The sequence below is a fragment of the Sminthopsis crassicaudata genome, chromosome 2 (assembly GCF_048593235.1).
Source record: "Sminthopsis crassicaudata isolate SCR6 chromosome 2, ASM4859323v1, whole genome shotgun sequence".
Classification (NCBI taxonomy): domain Eukaryota; kingdom Metazoa; phylum Chordata; class Mammalia; order Dasyuromorphia; family Dasyuridae; genus Sminthopsis; species Sminthopsis crassicaudata.
The window spans coordinates 559,402,732-559,408,731 of record NC_133618.1 but is presented as its reverse complement, the minus strand read 5'-3'; positions in this window follow the sequence as shown (position 1 = coordinate 559,408,731).

Sequence of the window (6,000 nt, the reverse complement as noted above, 5' to 3'; positions counted from 1 at the left end):
CTCCTTTCCACCTCTATTTTCTAAGACAAATTGTACATATGTTCTTTACATATTTTTTTGACAGAAGTATAGTTCTCAAGATTTCTTTTTACCTTTTTTAGAAGTCTCTTGAGTTCTGTATTTGAAGATCAAACCTCTTATGTAGGTCTGGTTTTTTCATCAAAAATAGATGGAATTCATTTATTTCGTTAAATGTCCATCTTCTTCCCTGGAAAACGATGCTCATTCTTGCTGGGTAAGTTATTCTTGGCTGCATACCAAGTTCCTTAGCCTTTCGGAATATCATGTTCCAGGCCCTGCGTTCTTTTAATGTGGACGCTGCTAGATCCTGTGTTATCCTTATTGTGGATCCTCCATATCTGAATTGTTTTTTTCTAGCAGCTTCCAATATCTTTTCCTTTGTCTGATAGTTCTTGAACTTGGCCACTATAAGTCAGTGGAATTGATGGAACAATGGTTATCTAGTTTAACATGGTGATTAATAGTTCTCTAAATTCAGTATGATTGATTTAATCTTACAACAAATGATGGTTTCCTAGTGATATAATAATTGGTTTATACTCAGTATAGAACATTAAAGCTGTGACTCAGAGCCAGAGAGAGACTCAAAAGAGCCAGACACAGACTCAGAAGGGACACAGAGACACATTCATTCCATCAGTCAGGCTTTTAGTGGCTCCCCTGAGGGACTGAGAGGCTCAGGGACAGAGCCAGAGAAGACAAAGGGACTGGAGTCAGGAACTCAAGCCTTCGGACTCAGAGAGATTCATTTCCATTTTCATCAGCTTCCTGGTGGCTGGCCTGTCCTCCTGCTCCCCAAACTGAGACCAAGGTTAGTCTGAAAGGCTCTGCCAAGCTCCAGGCAAGGAAACTAGATTGTGAAGGAGATAATAAAGGATTTGGACTTTAACATCTGGCTATTCTTGTGGTGATTAATCTACTGAAAGAAGGCTGCTCCAAGACATCAAGAAAACCAAACAAGAACATTACAAAAATGAGTCTGTGGATTTACGAAATTCACAAACTAAAAGTCCAGCATATTCAAAGGAACATTAATGGATAGTATAATCACCCAGGAGAAGCATCAATTACTAGCAAGAGCAAGGGATCCATGGTCTTCTGGGGAGAGTTATGGTTTTTGTTAGCACAAAAAAATGGAAGGAGTATGAAGTGTGGAGATCAACTTAAAAGAAAATGTAATTTTAAAAAGAGGAGTTGCTTAGGAAGTGATTTAGATTTGAGTATAATGATTTAGAAAGAATTATGTACGTAAGAATTCTACCTAATCCAGAGCCTCATATTAAGATGGTAAGAAATAAGGCACAGATTGAAAATATCTTGACTTTGACATAGGCACACATAGAAAGACAACTTTTATAAAGATACTGAATAATTCTATCTTTTTTATGGACGTCACAAATATTTCCATATGCAAAGAACATAATGAAGAATATATATGAAATTTCAAAATTTTATTATATATAAGGGTATATGTGTATGTGTGTGTATGTATTTTCTTTCAAAGCAGTAGAATATGAACTTACTACTATTTATTTTTCTTGGCAGAATCTATCTGTAACACTATTAACTTAATAATTAGTAGCTAATAATAATAATTTCCATTTCTATAATGCCTGAAGTTTTAGAAAGTTCTTTCTTACAAGTACAGAAGATGAAGGATTTGTTATATACTTATTACTCTGTGTGAAGCCAGCCTGTGTTAGGTATTGGAAATACAAAGACAAAAATTAAAACATCCCTGCCCTTCAAGGAGCTTACCTTCTACTAGAAGAATGGGCATGTCAAAGAGAAAGATAAATATCATATTAGGTAGATAATCAATGGGGCAAAGGATAGATCAAATAAAATGCTGTAGGAAAATTTCAGGGGCCAGAGAAGCTAGCATCTGGGCTCCATAGAGGAAGTAGCACATGAGATAACCCTTGAATGGAGATTTAAAAATTGGAAAAACTGAAATCAAAAGGACTATAAATTCTAAATGGCTATCACTCATAACCGTAGTCAGACCACAAAAGGACTAAATTAAACACAAAATCAAGGCAGAGTATCCATCTGGAGGAAAACTAAACTTGGGGTAAATTCTTTTTCTGTAATTAAATACTGTAATAGAAAGATACCTATTCTGTTTATTTCCATTGCTTACATTATTTGCTGCTAAATGTTTAGCTTTTTTTTTTTTTTTTTCAAATTGTAGGCTGTGTACATAGTGACCCAGTAAGTTCACAGGGAAATGAAAAACTTAAATAGTGACATAGGTATAGTTTATATAGTTGATATAGTTTAAATTTACTTAGAAGAATCTAATTAATTAAAATTAGCAGTGTTGTTGGAAACAATTGACTTTTCTTCTTTTCACCTTTTTAAACTCTTTTATTTAGGTCAGTTTATGTCTGATTACCAAACCTCTGGGCAGAGCCCTAGTGAGGAATGTTTGAGCCTGAGGCAAGTAAGACAAACTGTGCCCAAGGTGGGAAATTCAGTACTCTGTCAATTGAGTGATGAGATGACATACTAACTCATAGAGAGGAAATATTCTTGTGAATGCTGGTTTGATGACACCTGTATGCAGAACTTCCTGTGAGGTCAGGTAGTACAGTAAAGAGAGCTCACCATATTCTTCTCTCTGTGGCTTGTTATTTTTGTGTTATTTTCCCCATCAAACTGAGATTCTTGAAAGGTTTTGTGTTTCTTTGTATCGTCTGTGTTTAGTACAGTGCCTAGCACATTAGGATGCCCTTGAAAATGTTTATTGACTGACTGACCAATTAGCTGATGGGTTTAGATGGTCTGTGAGAGTTCACAGAAGGTGGAAACAGATTGTTTTCTGAATGTAGGTAAATGGTTTCCCTAAGATTTGATTACTGCATGACCTGGAAAAACAGCTGTTTGAAAGGTTCTTCTGTTCTCATAAAAATGAATGTAGAGAGGAATTTTTGACTCACATCTTATAAATTCAGAGAGTACTTCTTTCTATACTGAGTTTACAATAGATGGTTCCTTCATCCCACAGAACTGGAGGGACTAGAAAGTAATTACAGGATAATCTACTTTAGCTGCTGTGGATTACTTCAGCAAGCAAAAAAAACATTGTTGTGATTCCACATAAGTGACTCCAAAGTATTGTTTATAAAGGTATTGCAGTCAGTGCCAATTGTGATACCAGGTGAGCAAATCCTAGTCAATAATTTGCTGCTTGAAATTGCAATAAGACAATAAATATTATTAAACTACTATTCAATTAAAAGGAAATATTCCATGAACAGATACAGGAAAAACAACTAAGCATGTAGCCCTGCTACAGGGACCAAAACAAATGTAGTGATTGAGAAACACCAAAGTAAATTAAATTATAATGGCAACATGGGTAGGTTCTTTCCAGACTCGCCATCTTGGCACTGACATTAATTCAGAAGGCTAGAAACAAAAGATCCTCTGTCACAAAATCAGAAGATTATTACCTCCACCATTGCTAATTATAATTTGTTTGGCTAGTGTCTCTTGCTATACTTGATAAGTACAGATTAATTCAAGAAATAAGACACAATAACAACATCTTAAAGTTTTATTAAAACATATTGTCAGTACAGAACTGTTCTAAGAGCCTCTGGGATTACATGGGAAAAGAAAAAAAAATTTGATTTGACTGAGTTTTTTTTGGCAAAATAAACAATTAGACTAAGGTTTATAGTATAGTGTTTAGGAACAATGTTAAAGAAAAAAAAACTTACAATGTCTATCTTTGAAGAATGGATCTTATCAAGATGTTAGGTGATTATATTTTTAATTGTTCACCTCCCATTTTTACATAATGTATAAGGTTTTGAGTCTTTTAGTTTCACAGTAAATTTAGATAATACAGAAATCACAGAGTAGAGCTAGTAACTACTTTGGAAGGGAATGAAGGCTAGGAGCTTTATTTATTATTTTATTATTTACTGTATTATTATCATGGTAGCATTCTCCTTAACTTTATTAATATAAATTATTTTTCTGTTAGTCCCTTAAAAATTTCCATGCTATATTTTTTTTTCCTGAGGTACCCCCTCAAGTTGGATCTATTTCCCCACTCCCACTTACATCACATGACTACTTCATCTTCACATTTCTAGGGTTAATCCTGAAGGTCAATGAAGTTTCTAGTGCTTTTCTTATCAGTCACCACGGTGAGATATTCCACTGATTATTAGCCAGAGGTAATTAGCTTACTTAGTGTATGCTGACAATAGTGGATAGAGTTCTGAGACTGGAATCAGGAAGACCTGAGTTCAAATGTATCTCAGACACTGTGTGAATCTAAGCAAGTTATTTAATCCCTGTTTGCCTCGGTTTCCTTTTCTGTAAAATGGGAATAATAATAACCTCTACTAGGGTTGTTGTGAGGGACAATTGAGATAATATTTAACACCATTCCTGGCATATAATAAGCACTATAAAAATGTTTGCTATGATTATTTTTGTTTTTGTTATATAGTGAGATTATTTGTTACAGAAATAATAAGAACATACTTAACCCTTGCTTACACAAGTCAAAATGAATCTACTAGTGTTGAAGATGATATTTTGACTAACTTGTAAATGAGATTTAATTAATTGAGAGTTTCTCCTCATCCTCTTCTCCAGAATTGTTAAAGTCCAATCATGAGACAAAAGCTAAGAGGACCAGTGATGGTCTGGAATGCAGTGGATGACCTTGGCTTTTCTAAATCAAGTCCTTTTCCATGCTTTAGTTTCTCTGAGGTGACATCTTCTCAAGAGTAAGTGCATTTTTTTTTTAATAGTAATAAGTCACAAAGTAGCTAGATGGTAAAATGGATTGAATACCAATCCAGGAGTCAGAAAGACTCATCTACTTGAATTCAAATCCAGCCTCAGACACTTATTAGATCTGTTTAAATCACTGAACCAATTTCCTCATCTGGAAAATGTGTTGAAGAAGGAAATGTCAAACTATTCTATATCTTTGTCATGAAAACCCCAAAACTGGGTCACATATGGCAAATGTTTAACTTATAGCTTTTGTTTTCTAGAATCTTTTTTCTTCTTCTCTTGGAATTCTCATGAAGTTCCTTGTGGATACAGTTATCTTCTAGGTGCTAAAAATGGTGTCCTTTCAGAGTCTTGAAGCTTACTTCCCCACAGGTCTCTCAACTATCAGTGCAAACACAGTCTCCAGCCATAGTTGCTCCACAGACATTACCTCCAGCTCTAGTGGATACCACCACTAGTGCTTGATTGTTGCCACAGAGATTTTGATCTTTTAAGGTCACTAGATTGTTCCTGGATAGGGCAATTCACTGCCAGAAGCTCATATTTAATTGATTTGAGCACTACTCACCTGAGTCACTCAAAACTAATTTGTCATTCTGATACATGTGACTGATTTTATATATGTGGGACTGATTCTTTTTAACTAATTTCAAGCTATTTCCTACATAATGTCATTTATTTTACTCTAATGACCCCAAATCCCTAAATTCCTTTCAAATAGATTAAGGATTTTTTCACATTTAGTTTATTGTTGATGTTTGATTCAGTTCAGATGTTTCAGAGTTTTGCTATTAACTGGAGTGGTGCAGAGCCCTACCTTTATGCATGTTTGCTTCAAATTATTTCTAATTGTTTCAATTTATAGGTATTTTCTTTCTTACTTTCTATTTTTTCCATTCTCATCTCAATTCTATTTTTTTCTTGTTTTTTCTTCATCACCTTTCTCACACATCTGAGGAATATCTTTTTTTTTTTTTTCTTCTTTTTTCTAGTAGAAGGTACTAGGAAAAAAAAAAACCCATAATGCATCATGGTTTTAGTGGCTCTGTATTCATATGCCGATTATTTACTATTTGTATGACCTTAGGCTAGCCTTTATTTTTCTGGAACACATTCTCCTCATTTGTAAACTGAAAAGGATAAACTAGGTTATATCTAAGGATTTTTCCAGCTCTACCTTCTATACTTCTTGGTAATCATTTACCTCTCATT